Source organism: Columba livia, chromosome 7 (genome assembly GCF_036013475.1).
Source record: "Columba livia isolate bColLiv1 breed racing homer chromosome 7, bColLiv1.pat.W.v2, whole genome shotgun sequence".
NCBI lineage: Eukaryota > Metazoa > Chordata > Aves > Columbiformes > Columbidae > Columba > Columba livia.
Window position 1 is genome coordinate 11,736,943 of NC_088608.1, and position 14,590 is coordinate 11,751,532.

The following is a 14,590-nucleotide window of genomic DNA, read 5'->3' on the forward strand; positions in this document are numbered from 1 at the left end:
AGATTTAAAATAAATTATTTGAGAGTAAATTTAACTGTCTTCAGCCGGTGCAATTGCTTCCGGGCAAGCTGACCTTTGAGGACCAGGGTGGCTCCTGCCACCACCTCGAAGTTACACCTCGGTGCCCACGGTGTGATGCTGGGTCTCCAGGACAGCCCCTGCTATTGCCCCCAGGAACCAGCACAACCCTCGTCCCTGCAGGGTCCCAGCAAAGGGACGGGGTGGCAGAGACCGACACTGAGCACAGGCCGGGGATGCAGAGAGCTGCAATAAGGTGCATGGCACAACCCCAACACATTGCGCTCGCCTGTCCCCATGCAATGTCCCCTCCATGCAATCCCTCGTTGCACTTTCTCCTCTCGTTTCCAGCAGCAGCAGCCGCCAACTTTTCTGCCGTCAGCTGCTATTGTTGGAACAGGCACTTGAAGCCCAGACTTTGCTGAGCTTTTGAAAGCTGTATCAGAAAATCTGTTTCGATGCAGCTTCAGCAAAAGCCATTTCTAAGGTATATGGGCAACAGGGTTGGGGCTATTTTTACACCACTGTCTAAAAGAAAATAAACCAAGGACGCTGAATCTCAGCACTGTGTTGGTTTCCACTAATGGGATGACTGCCAAAGCCAGCAGACACAAAGCTAAGCCTGAACTCAACCAATCATGTTCTACACAGCACAAGTCAGAGAGTGTTGGCAGTCAAGGAGCGATAGGGCACCCAGGTGTAACTTCACCACAGCAAACAGGGACTTCAGCAGAGCCCCAGCCAGCACAGCACACTGTGAAACACTTCCAGGGCATGTTTGTAGAACAGAGTGGATACATTTAAATAAGGACTGCAAATCCCACCTGAGAATTACAGCAAATACCCAAACAGTTGATCCCAGACCAAACTCCAGTTCAAACACCAGCTGATGTCCCCACCACAGCTTAGTCATCTGCATAGCAGCCACAGCATTAAAAAGCCCCATGTCCTTCTTTTGAGCAAAAAACAATGCTTTAATGTGGCAGGAACAGCAGAATGAGGGGATTTCAGCTGGAGGAGGAACCTTTGCTTTGGTTTTACAGCGTGGTGGGAGCATGCACCACCAAGATGAGAACCTGATACAACAGCTTCAGAGGTGAACTCAGGAGGAAGCTGGAAAAGGCTGAGGAAGAGTTACTGTCTCAGCATGGCTTGTCTTGGTTGAGAGCATGAAAGAGCCTGGCAAAATGATTTATTTGCCACCCACAGGAAACTCGCAGGCATATGGCTTTGTGGAAGGGGCTGACAGTTCCCTTTGACACCTGCCCGAGTTGATTTATTTCTCCTTTTAGCAGCAGAGAATTTTATTCATTTTGTGCTCTTCCTTACTTCTAAACAAAGGCCACCTCGAGTCCCAGCTCAGACACCTGGGAACCTCTCTGAATTAGCTCAAATTTATACCAAAAAAGAAAAACTTTTTTGCAGGGGTAACTTCACCTAGGTGGGCTTTACACAGCACATCCCCCAGACAGAGCAAGCTTCACACTGTGCTCTACATACGGTATCCACACAACCTACACTATATTCTACAATCATTAATATCAGATCTGATCAAGCGAAAGCAACAACCTGAGTTTTCACAAACCTATGGAGAGAAAAAAAAAAAAGGAGAACAAAACAAGCTGTGCATATTATGCCCACGTAATAAAGAACAATCCGAAGCATCTGAAATTCATGTAAGTAGTATTTTGGAGAAAGATATCCAGAGTATGAAATGTCACTGTTCCAGGTTCTTTCACAAATATCACACAGACACAGCACTACTGATGGCCACAAAGCTAATTCACTCATGTTTAAAATAAAGAGGATGCAGGATCAGGTCTTCAAAGGCACTTAAATGCAAACTGAAGTCCTCAAATCTTTTATCATGCAATGCTTGCTCGACCCCATGACAGAGGAAAGTATGATATGCCAGCCTGGAAAAAAAGCCACTACATTAAACTGAATCTGAAAGAGGGACAGAGAATCTTAAGGGCTTCTCCCACGATAAATGATGCTTCTCTGGCCATCTTTAGGAGAATTTTGCTATTCCATGCTACAGCCTGCTTCCACCTACCACTGCAGAAAAGGGGAGATATGAACTGGAAGTCAGACCTACACACAGCAAATCAATTCATCTTTCCTATGATTATTTATCCTACCTTTCAATAATCCTGTGAGGACTGCCATTAAATTCTCAAGGCCAATGAAAAATTAATTTAAATGAACTCCAAGGTCACTGTCTCTCCTTTGATTGCTACATTAGGTTGTTCAGCAGCAGCTGTATCCCTCTGCACTAAGCTCCTCTAGTTTTAGATATTTTCTGTTCATAAAATGAATGGGAAAGTAACAACAACCCTACAAGTCCTTGGCCCAGATGCTCCAATGTGCCGCGTAAGGTTTGCTGGGACAGTGGAAGGAAGCCCGCAGGTCTGCAGTGGGCCTCCCTGATAGATGTGCTCTTACAAGATGCACTGTCACGTCAAGCGTATACTGACATTAAAACCAAAAGACTAAGCAAGCGAAGCAACTCCTTCAGTCCCAGGTAAGAAGAGAAAGGTCACAGTCAACACAAGGATGCCCCACAGCCTGCTCCAAGCACTGACATCTTCTGAGCCTCTCTGGGTCACAGTTGGTGGCAATACCCACTGGACTTGTAGGTGTCTATGCAAGAGGACTCCCACAGCCTCCATCTTTTCTGGCAGAAGGTAAGTAGCTCCTCTAGAGGTGCAAGTCAGAGTTACTCTCCATCCAGCAACAGAAACCAGTCAGGGCTCGGTGCCTGACTCTGCTGAACAATTCTGGACAACCTCTTTGATCTCTCAACACCTCGTCTTGCTCCTCTTGCACAAAATGAGCCCCAAGGCTGCAAGGACCAAGTTGCTCGAATGGAAAAGAGCATATGGAGTAAACGTAAAGGAGGAGTGTTACAAGCTAAGAAAAAGCAGCCAAAGCTTACAAAAATCAGTGCTAGGACATCTGCTGCAAGATAGGCCCTTGCTAACCATTTTTAAAACAGATGTCTAAACGAAGCTAGGATTCTGTTTTCCCAGGTTATTTATAATCAATCGTCCTCATTTGCACTGCACAGCCAGGCAGATAAACAGCCCATTCCCCCAGTGCTGTTGTCACACAGCGTAGCTCAGCTGTACCAAGAACAATGGTGATCACAGGTCCCCCAAATCACCCCAGCGCAGAGAAGTCACCTCCCTCCAGAATCCCACCACAAGGCAGTGGACAACAGTCACTGAGCACTTTGTCCTTCCTGGGGTGTGACCGTGCTCGAGTGCAGAAGCAAAGGCCAAATGTGGACAGGGAGATGCTAACATGCACAGGCAAGCAACACACAGGCAAAGGGAAAGTGAATAAATGTACCAAACAACTTTTTTTTCCAAGTAAATATCTATATTTGTTTACAGCAGCCTGTTTAGCATCATGGCCAAACGGTTGGCATCATGGCTCACGATGCAGAGCACAGTTACTCCAAATGTTTTCAGAAGTGAACTAACACAAACACTTCTTTCTCCTGTGGAAACCAAGTTTTGCCTACAGAAGACAGGCAGAAAAGCAGTCAAGCAGCTCCAGCTAAGCTCCTGCATATGCTGTCTTAGAGCTGTCCCCAGAACACAAATCTCTGTTTCTCTCTGTCATTCACTGTTTGCTTCTTTCAGGTTATTATGGCTATGTAAATAAACACTATGCTTTCCATCACATCCTCTCATTTCAAGACAACATTGTCTGAGGATCTCAAGTGCATGTGACAAGCAAGAGATAAAAGTCAACATCCAGGCAGTGATGGACCAGGAATTTCTGATATGAAGAACCCTAAAAATAAATTAAATTGCAAATAAAGATTTTAAAGAATCATTACATTTCTGCCATCAATAGACTGCTCAAGTACTGTTATTGCATACCAGCTCTTTATTGTATCATGCCAGCTCTACATTCATCTATAGCTGCATACCAAAAATACCCCCATTAGCCTGAAGAGAAAACAAATTTGAAGCACCAAACATGTCCTGCTTTCAGCGAGTGGGTCACTGGCAGTTCAAACTACACTCACGGAAGATTTCCTGACAACTTCAAGAAAAGAAAAAAAGAATCTTAAAAAATTCAGATGCACCTTTGCTCTCTAAACATTTAACACCTGGGGATACACCTTTGGTTTCTCCATTTCTAATCCCAGAGGAACAGTGACCTCTCAACACAGCAGAAATGCCAGCCCCTATGCAAGCCCTCTTGTTAACTATGAACATACACCTGTACATATAAAAGCAAGAATATATACATGGCGGGGGAGACACAGCCCTTGGAGCCAGGGCAAGGATACACATAAGTTCCAGCCCCCTTATCACCTATGCGAGAACACAAATGTATTCTCTCCTGCCATGGACGTCTTTAACATGTAAAGAATTCTTATTCATCATGTAAAAGAGCAGCTCTGAGGTCTGACATGAGGCAGCTTACAGTTCTTTCACCAGTGCAGAAGCACATAAACTACAACAGCTGCAGATTCCCTTGCATAATTTAGCCGTCTGCACTGCAGACATCTGATGGGAAATCATCCACAAATTTGGCAGGGGAGCAGTATGACAAAAGCAGCTGTTTCTCCTTGTAATCACAGGTATGAATTTGCAACCATGTCGGCTGCACATTCACTTAACAGTCACAATGGTCATAGGCACCAGGTCATGTCCAGATCTCCAGGTTTCTGCTTATAAAAAAAAAAATAAAAATCACCTCATGAAGGATCAGGAGCTCAAGAAATTTTATTAATCCTTTTCCCTTTGGATACTTATTCGCATCAAACCATCCATCTCCTTCTCACCAGCAGCACACCCCACCCAGGTAAAATTTCAGATACTTAAAGACGTTTCAGGGCTTCATGCTTTCTTATAAGATCAGCAGGAGCAGCTTTGACATCTTTAACACAGAATTCAAATTTTCAACAGCTAGAAATGCGTGCACGCATACACAAATTCAGACTCCCCATCTCACTACTGTACTTTTAAAGGTAGGTTTGATTTTACCAAGTATTACATTGCTTAGGGATCAGTGGTAAGCAAACAGCTCCATGGCTTTACAAAAGACAAAGCCTGTGAAAGGTCAGCCTGGAAAAGATTCTGAGAAACCAGAAACATAGAATTAGAAGGAAAATACTTCAGCAGTTTGGATTATTGTAGTCATGCTACATTTATGCGGTTGCAGCCTGACGCCTCGGCTGTGTGGGCTGCACAGTTCATCCCGGTGACAGGAGAGCAGCGTGGCATCGCGTCCCCACCATTATCACCACCTCACTGGCACTGCCACAAACTCGCAGCGCAGTCAATCTGTGAGTGCAATGATCTGTGCAAATCCAATCCCAGCATGTGCACACAGAAGAAAAGTCCCTGCCTGCTTCCAGCAGTTCTTCAGCAGGATGTCGGGGCACGAAGTGACTTACACATTGGTCACCCCTTCTGTCCGTGTGACTTGCTGAGGTGGTGGTGACCCCATCCCAGCCACCGCCTCTCACACACACGGCAGACACAGATGTCCCCAGCGGAAAGCCTCAGGGCACTGAGAAAAATAGAGAAGCACAGCGTGGGTCACTGCCAAACGATTCAGACTGACACCAATGAACTCTTGATTCAGGCCACAGGAACAGGCCAACACATGAGCTACCTGGCACCTGTCTGGTACACGGGGATGCAGGCTGAGCAAGCCAAGCCTCACCTCCCTACCGGATCACCTTGGTTGCAGAGGTGAAAGCATTTGAAATCCAATTCTCAACCATCATTTCTATGCTGGCATTACTATTTCCCCCAGAGCATCACTGAGACTGCTCAGCAGAAGAAGACTCATAACAGCTTCAGACAGTTGCAGTACGAGTTCGGATCATTTATTTATTTTTCAAAAAAGACCGTCAGTTCACTGCATTACATAAGATAAATCAGACTGAACTGAGAAGGTATCCTCCGGGATCCCTGTCTGCATGGGCGCTGTGTTGGCAGCTGGGGCAGAAGTGCTGCCCTCAGCCAGCAGCAGAGCGGGGCAGGGGAAACACCAAGTGGGTCCTGCCAGCTGCCCCCACAGGATTTGAAAGACAACAGAGCTCTGATGACCTCCTGCATAACACACGCTTCTGCTTTCATTTCTGGTCATGCTGGAGCACATCTTAGGGCAAAGGGTGAATATTCTCCAAGGCTTCCCTTAGCCACAGGCTGCTGCCTCCCAGGGGTCCCTAAGAGTTAAGCAGGGAGAGAGATTTTGGCTCTGTGTTGCCCTCAGAGTGTGCTTTCTCTTCATCTAACCCTACAGGGAGGCCTGGCTGAGCCAGGCTCCTGAAATTAGCCTTTGAAAAATGTACCCCCATCTGCAATAGTACAGACTTCAGCATGCGTCCAGGAAAGATCTTTAAGCTAATCACCATATTTACCTAAAATAAACTAACAATAAAAGTCACATGGTTCCTTATTTCCATTCCAAATGTGGCTTCAGCTTCCAGCTATTGGAGATTATACTGCATGTAGGTACCCTCTTAGTCAAGTGGTGCAACTGGTAGAAATCAGTGTTGGGAGATGATGGTGCCTCCTTCCATCCCTCTTGGGTGGGAAAAGAAGTGAAGGAAGGTGGATCATCTGGCATCGGGAGATATGAATTACACTTCCTACACCGGCTTGGAGGAACATGGCCCTAAGTAGGTGTTGAAAATTAATCTTCCCCTATTGAAATGTGGAAGGAAGAGACAACAGCATGGCTGCCTTAAGGTGAAATTGTTGAGAGCTTATGATAAATACCACCAGAAGATTTCCTTCTCAACTAAACCATAATTATTCTATATCAAAAAAAGATTCCTCCCCCTTCTCCATTGTCAGATGATCAACAAAATTTTACCTTGGGGAGGGAAGAGAAGTTGCACTGCTTTCCCTCACACTCTTACCCCAATACACAAGACTTTAAACTGAATTTAGCAATGAAAACGACAGAAAACATAGATGAAATAGCTTTGAATGTCCAGCTCAGGAAAGCAGCACAGCAAGCAAATTATTTCCTAGGATGCAACTTGTATAAAACACCAGTAAAATGGATGCAATGCAAAGAGATCTTCCTAAGAAAGGTACATCCCAAAGCACTTGAGCTTATAGGGCAGGGGTGTTAAAAGCAATGCTGACAGTGTCTGTTACTGTGAAGTTACCTGTAAAAGTCAAGTATCAGGGAAGGATACTACACAGAATGCACACTTTTTGTCCGAAATGAGAGCAAAAGCGGCTACCAGCTGAGACGCATTCTCCTACTTAGAAGTGTGCTGGGATGCTTGCTAACCACAAGGAGACACACCTCCATCATCAGCACAGCTCCTCAGTATTGAAGCAATGGATTCACTGATTAATAACTCAGAAAGACAGTGTCACTGGCCGACTCGCCACCTGAAAGGGCACAAGAAGCAGACACGCAGGCAAGCAATCTTTCACTGTAGGTCTTCTCTGTTCATTATTTGCTCTTTAAACTAATTTCTCTACCTTCCACAGGATAATAAAAATTGAAGCCATAAAGTATTTAGGAAGATAAACTTGATAATGAAAACCCTACTGGTAATGATTCAAGTAGCAGAGATACTGTAAGGCACTTTCCAAATGAGAGCCCTGCACCATATATTAAGCTATCCAGGCAAGGAAATTAATTTATTTCAGAAGAAATAAACCTGGTACTTAATTCTTAAAGCTAATTCCTACTGTTAACCCATCATTAGAGACAAGCAAAATAAATCTATAAAAATAAGTTATGCTTCACTCCTATCAGAACTTACCACGAGAGCGTTAAGGGCTTATACATACGCCAGGGTCAGGCTTGCAGGAGGGCAGTCACCCCCTCGGCACACCCAGGTGAGGACTTTCACCGGATAAAAACAGCCAGAAAATTACAGAAGTCCTTTAAAAAGACAACCCTGAATAGCTAAATGATCTATAACACAGTCAGAGGAGTGGAAAATGGGGCAAGTCTCCCTTAGCTGCCACCTCTCAGCTGCCCCTTGGCTCTTGGGCAGCCATAGCTGCTCGTTTGCAACAGTCTCAGTTAGTTGGTAAGGACTTTTTAGGAGAGAGGGAAGGCAACAGTAATGCGAGAAATGAGGCAGCAAATCCCCGAAGAAACTAATGTTCCCTTCACACCACCTGCCACACATTCACAGGAAGATCTTTTTTTTCTGATTGGAATAGCCTTTGCAAATGTCTTCTTTAGTGGAGAAACTAATTGCTCCCCATTGGAGGCGAGCATACAGCGATGCATTTTGAACAAATGCCCCACATTTCACAAAAGCCAAGTATCTACAGTTCAGCGCCTTTCTTCCCTGCTTTCCTACTGCCCTGCATACTGCTCCAAATATGCACAATAGATAGCAAGTAAGTTGTTCAACGTTCACACCATGTCCCCAGCACAGCACCATGGCAAAGAGCAAGTCAAGATCCAGACCAAAGGCAAAGCAGCCACAAATGCCCCAAAACTCTGGTTTTCGCTACTTTTTCTGTTGTGAAGCTGAACCAGAGCAAGCCACAGCTCCTCCCTTCAAGTCCCCATAACCAGCCCGCAAGTCGTTGGCTCTCGCTGTGATTAATCTTGTCCAAGCTGCGTACGCGACTGATGGCAGGTGGCATTTCCTAACTTTGGGGGTCAAAAGCCTGATCGCCTGCCACAAGCCAGTGAACCCCAAAGGCATTGTCCTCCTTCCTTTGTGTCAATCAAGTCTTTGCAACGTGCAGTTAGGATACGCCTTCCCTACCCCAATTCTTGCAATACCAGAGCATCTCACAGTCTGGACATGGCTCACTACATAAAACTCTCACACAAGGTGAAATGTTATCTCCATTTCACAGATCAGAAACTGAGACAAATATTTAGCAACTTAGTCACGACTGTACAAATCAAAGCAAGGCAAGGAACTAAACTTTCACATCTCCAGGCCAAAGCTGTCGCTTTTATCACTGGACCGTCATTTTTTATGACTTTACCCTGCTCAAAGAGCACAAACTGCTTCAAAAAGACAACCTTCTTATATGAACTGAGTGCTCTAGTAACAAAAGATCAACACAAAAGAGACAATGGACTCCGTCATTACTGTCCTCGCCCTTTTCATTAGGTATCCTATAAAGTTTCACTGCACAAGCTAGTTAATAGGATTTTTATACTCTCCACATTCCTGTTTATATTAAGTACCACTAAAAACCCATATTCATTTTTATTTTTAAACCCTAAAGAGGCATAAGTGGGATGGTCATTAGAGGAAAAAACTCATGTCAGGTTCTGTATTTTCCTGGTTTGCTGCATTTTCAAGAACTCCTGTTTTAATGTGTGACTAAATCTGCACTGAAAGTCACTGCTGTAATTAGTTTAATGAGGCAGGTCATTGCACAGGCAGGTCATTGCAGTGAACTGTTTACACTCCCCGTGATTTTTTGTGATATTCAAATAGATAAAATACCAAGCAACATCCTGTTGTAGACTTACATACTTTTAAATATTGATGAACCTAGTCTGAGTGTCCCAGTCCACCTCTCTCTGATATCAACAGTGATAATAACTTGCTCACTTCAGTGGAAGCAGATTCAGGAGCCAAGAATACACCTGTTTCTAACTGGTTGATATGAAAAATGTATCTGTTCCAGTAGCCTGCCAGTAACATACAGCTAAAAAGCACATCCAAGGAACAGAAAGTTGGCACAATTTATGCTTGTCCAGGGAAACATTTTACTATACATTCCATTAAAAATGCATTAAGGCAACATTAAGGTTGGGCACCTAAAGGATGTGAAGTCAAGAAACATGATGCTGAAACTGAAGCAGATCTCTTCACCTATCTGTCTGGATTCTTAAACAGCCTCAATCATCACCCAGTTGCCCTTGCACAACAACTCAACCTTTCAGTGATCAGGACACTGCAACAGCTCCTCCTGACACCTGCACCGCTTCACCATGAAACCCAACAGAGCCAGGTACTGCCTATGACCTGCATAACGGCCCAGAAAGTTTGCCTTGTTCAAAGCTTTCTCTAATTACTCTAAGAGCAAGGAGAACATTGTTGTGGGGTCTAGTAGGAACAGGACTGAGCTCACAACAAGCGCCCTGACACATGCATGTCACCTTGTATATTGTCCCATAGGCTAGTACACACAGCTGTATCACATGGATATGGCATCTGCCAAGCTTCCAAACACACAAATACACACTTCAACCTTCCAGTAATCCTTGCAGGCTGCAGCCAAGGCAGTGCCAAGCTGCTTGCCTTTGTTTTCTTCTTTGACAACACCATCACTAGGTAATGGGCACAATTGTTCCTGAAGTAGTGCCCACATGGAAAGTCCAATTTAAAAAGCAGAGTTCATTCGTGAGGTTGGATTGTCAAAGCTTATAAAGACCTTTCAGGAAGCTCTAAAGCAAACCCTTGACGGAGGGCTACATCCTGCCAAGCTTTCAGCTTCCAACTCCCTGCTGTCTCACACAGCTAAAGTGCACCCTGGAAACACAGCTCTTCTCTGCAGCTTCTGACATTCAACAAGAGTTATCTTTGACCAAGGACTAATCAACGTCATACAACTGCAAATAGCTGAGTGCACACACAGAGGGATGCTGGAGCAGATGCTGTTAGTGCTGCTGCTGACACCTCCCTGTGAGGACACCAGTCAGATGCACGGCTTCTCTTCTAAACACCCAGTTTGGCTGGTGCCAAGGCTGAGGCCCGAAGGCAGACCTTTTGTGATGAAAGAGTATTTTCCATTTGAACTAAACTGATACCATCAGCAGAGAAAAGCAGAAGCCCCTCACAAAGAGCTACCAGTAGGTGATGTCAAATAAATTAAAGGTGGTTCCTAGCACAGGTCTAACAAGAACCACTTCCCAGCTACCTACTGTTTGTCCTTATCCTAGAGGCTGAACATGTGAAGGCAGATGTCAAAAGCTCTCTATGTAGCCACTGAACACAGCCAACATTTTATTTTAAAAATCACAAATGTCAGATAAGATAGTGACAAATAAAAAATAGAAGGTATTTCCATCCACATTCAGTGCTGCTTGTTATTTGGATAACCCACGGGCCTTTAACCTCCAGTTAACTGGTGCAACTGGATTGGTTTACATTTAAAAAAACCAACGAAACAAAAAAAAAACAAACTAAAACTTGATGGAATAATGAATTAGCATGGAAAACCTTCAGATTTTATTTATCACAGGCTGCCAATGTTAGGCTGCTGCTGACCTGTGCTGGAATGGCTATTTTGTTCAGGCTGCACAGTAAATTAGCTCTTCAGCCTTTTCAACTCATGGCCTCTCTGCTGGGGCTGCCAATAGACACACCAATCGGCGCTACTGCCATGGCAGTTTGCTTTCATAAGGAACCAGTCAGCGTCTGAAAGGGAAACTTATTTATTTATAGTATAAAACCCAGTTTGAAAAAAACAGATTTGATTTTGTGAGCTCATTTTGGGTTCACTTTACTTTGTATTTAAAGCGAGCAATGGATTCCTGCATCCTAATCTCACCACATGCAGTGGTAAGAAGCAAAAACAAGTCCACTGAAGCCAATGATGATGCACCAACAGGGAGAGATCCAAGTCCACTGCTTGGTTAGAAGCTGGAGGCCTTCATCTTGTATTGGGCTAATTGGCTGGCTTTGGGTTTTAATGCACCAGAAGGAGGAGGGAAGGGTGTGAAAAGCTGTTTTTCAAAGCTAAATTGATAAAACAGCTCCCCATGCAATTAAAAACTTGCAAAGCTGAATAGTTGGCTTTGGAAAGCATCAACTGTGTAATTTATCAGCCAGGCTTATAAAGGGAGAGAAAATATCTGAGGACAGGAAAGGAATTTCATGGACATTTCAACAACAACACATCAAAACTACAGTGCATTTTATCATCTCGAGACGTATTTTTGCCCTCCCATTGCAGGGGGGAGCAGGAAAAGGTATATCAGGGCTACATCTCCAAAGCAGTTTCCAAGAACAAATTAAGGAAAAAAAAAAACCAAGGCGCTGCATTTTCCCTGCCTTCCCTCCTTATCAAGGGAGGAAACTGTGATGGTTCCAATGCCCACAAAGGGTACTGACATTGTTTTTCAACTTTAAGTCCTGGAACTACAGCTTATATGAAGTCTCTGTAGAAGGAAGCATGCTGGGAAGAAGACGGGTTTAACATGAATTTAAGCTCATGTACAAGGAAGACACATTGCAGGAAAAATGTCTTAATAGTTTAACCCTTTAAAAAGCAAACGCACACTCACACTAACAGTACAGCCAAAGCACTTTTTGCCCTTTGTTACCTGTGGCATCAGGACTGGACCACGGACTTTGTTGTGGGGAATAACTGGGGGAAAAGCAACTCCAAGCAAATATCAGAAGTGACTGACGATCACCCTCATTAGCAACAGGGACTACTCAGATCTGTGTTTGCTGAATGTACCTGGAGAGGCTACAGCTCCTGGTGGCACCAGGACTTTATTCTCGATAAGGCTGCAGGAAAAGATATGCTTTAAAATGTTAGCAGCGTCCTTTGTGTTAACAAAATGTAATGGAAAGTAACTCCTGTGCATGAGAAGCAGACACTTTGAAGAACATGTTTCTGAATTGACTTCAATTTCAACCCTAGACTTTAAACACCCTTCAGTAGCATATGAATTGACTTAGCAGCAGCTTGGGAAGGTTTATTTTGTGCAAGACTCTCAGATGTGCTTTGGAGAAAAATGTTGGGAAAAATGCAGAAAGGGAAATTAGTGAGGTTTTTATTCCTTTGACAAAACCAAATCAGAAAGATCGCAACCTGCACTAATTTGGCAAATATTTTGGACAGAATTATTTTTAAAATTGCATTTGACACAAACAGTTTGATGGGAAAATCGAAAACACATACAGGGTGCTTTTTTGTGCTCAAGCGACTTAGTAGCATTTTAAGTCCCAGAGAGTCCACATGTCACTAAAGCATTTAACAACACTTGACTGGCAGCATAACCCATATTTAGAGACATTCAGAACCCAGCTGTCATCTTGGGCATCTAAATAAATGGATCAGCTGTAGGCACAGATATCAAAAAGCACATACAGGCGTGGAGTCTTTATTCTCACTGCTAACAGAACACTATCATAAGCTGTATGGGTGCCTTTATTTACATTATGGTACAGAAATAGCTTTGGTTGGTGCAATGCACCTTCTGTTACACACTCAGCAAGAGGCCCTCTAACGTAACTGCAATATCTCGTGTTAGCAAATATGATCAACCCAAGCAAAAACCCCAAATCCTTTGTGGGAAAGGGCCATTTGTGTGTTCTTTTGTATAGTGCAGGAGATCTCAGTCCATAGCTGAAATTTCTGGGTACAACAGCAATACATAGAAAAAAACCCACTTCAGACATCTGCAAGACTCTGGTCTGGATACACCCAGGATAACTCTATGCTTGCCAGCAGCAATTGTGACATTTCAGCAAAATGCTTGAATAAGGAGCACAAGGCTGTGCATCCTTTGCAGATGGCTGGGGAGGGAGAATGTCTTCAGACTCCTGGCTACTTGGGTCTCTGTTTACCTACGCTAAATATTCAGATTTATTCAACATCCTCTTAAGGGCTTTACAAAGGAGTTTCAGAAGGTTAAAAATCCTGGTTTGTGTCCCTAGTGACCTGCAAAACGAAAGCAGGATAAACTCATCCTGCTCACCCACGCTCATGTTTCTCAGGGCCGGCAGTAACGTCTCAAAGCAGCACATCTTCACCTCAACAGTTGTGCTAAATTATTGCAGAAAAGGTATAAGGTCTCTGATAGCAAGAGGTGCCAGTTGCACACTGCAGACCTTCCTGACGTGTTTAAATCATAGGTAGCTGCTCTAGTGCAACCTGGTTATCCTGGGCTGCACTTAACACAAAATGCTGTGATGCCTTTAATTGGGCTAGTAAGTGCAACTGATTGTAAATAATTATAGTGCGGTCTTCAGGAACCATCATTAGTAGCCACAGGCATGGAGACCCAACTGGACACATTAATCACAGTGCCTAATTCTGCAGTTCACAGGGATTTACCAGGGATGTGTTTGGTTCAGCTCTATCTTCAGCACCTGAGGTGCAGATAAAAAGCTTCCAGTTCCCCACACAACTTTTAATACTACACTCTATTAATGAATTGGTCATCTGACTGTGTAAATAAAGCATCATTGAAATAATTCTCCCTCTAGTAAAATAACTTCTCAGGAACACAAGATTGATAGTATGCTAGAAGAACTCCAAGTCACGTGTATGCTGCATGGTGACACAGGGTTTTAAGTACTTGCTAATTCCAGGTCAGTGTTGAAATCCCCTTGCTTATTCTTAGTTACACAGAAGTATATCCTGAGTTCTGGGCCTAATTTTGTACATCTGTTTCAACATTTTTTTTCTATCTAAGCTCGCCAAGGTTAAAACAAGGAAGATGTCCTCCGTTTTTACTGCTTCTTTTACTGGAGTCATTTGTCTTTTAATATTCATAAGGTGGCTCCATTGGCACATTTAAGAAGAGCTAGGACAAGATCTTTTAATCATGGAGATAACTGTTTATGGTAGTTGCCTGTCATTAATTAGTTTGCAAGCTTAACACTCTCTGCTGAGGA

The 14,590-nt window shown here is 43.8% G+C and overlaps 1 protein-coding gene across 2 annotated transcripts in view; it reads right to left on the reverse strand.

Annotated features, from left to right (window-relative positions):
* PDIA5 (protein disulfide isomerase family A member 5) overlaps positions 1–14,590 on the reverse strand; it is a 102,493-nt gene that overhangs the window by 35,729 nt on the left and 52,174 nt on the right. The gene's annotated exons all lie outside the window — the stretch shown is intronic.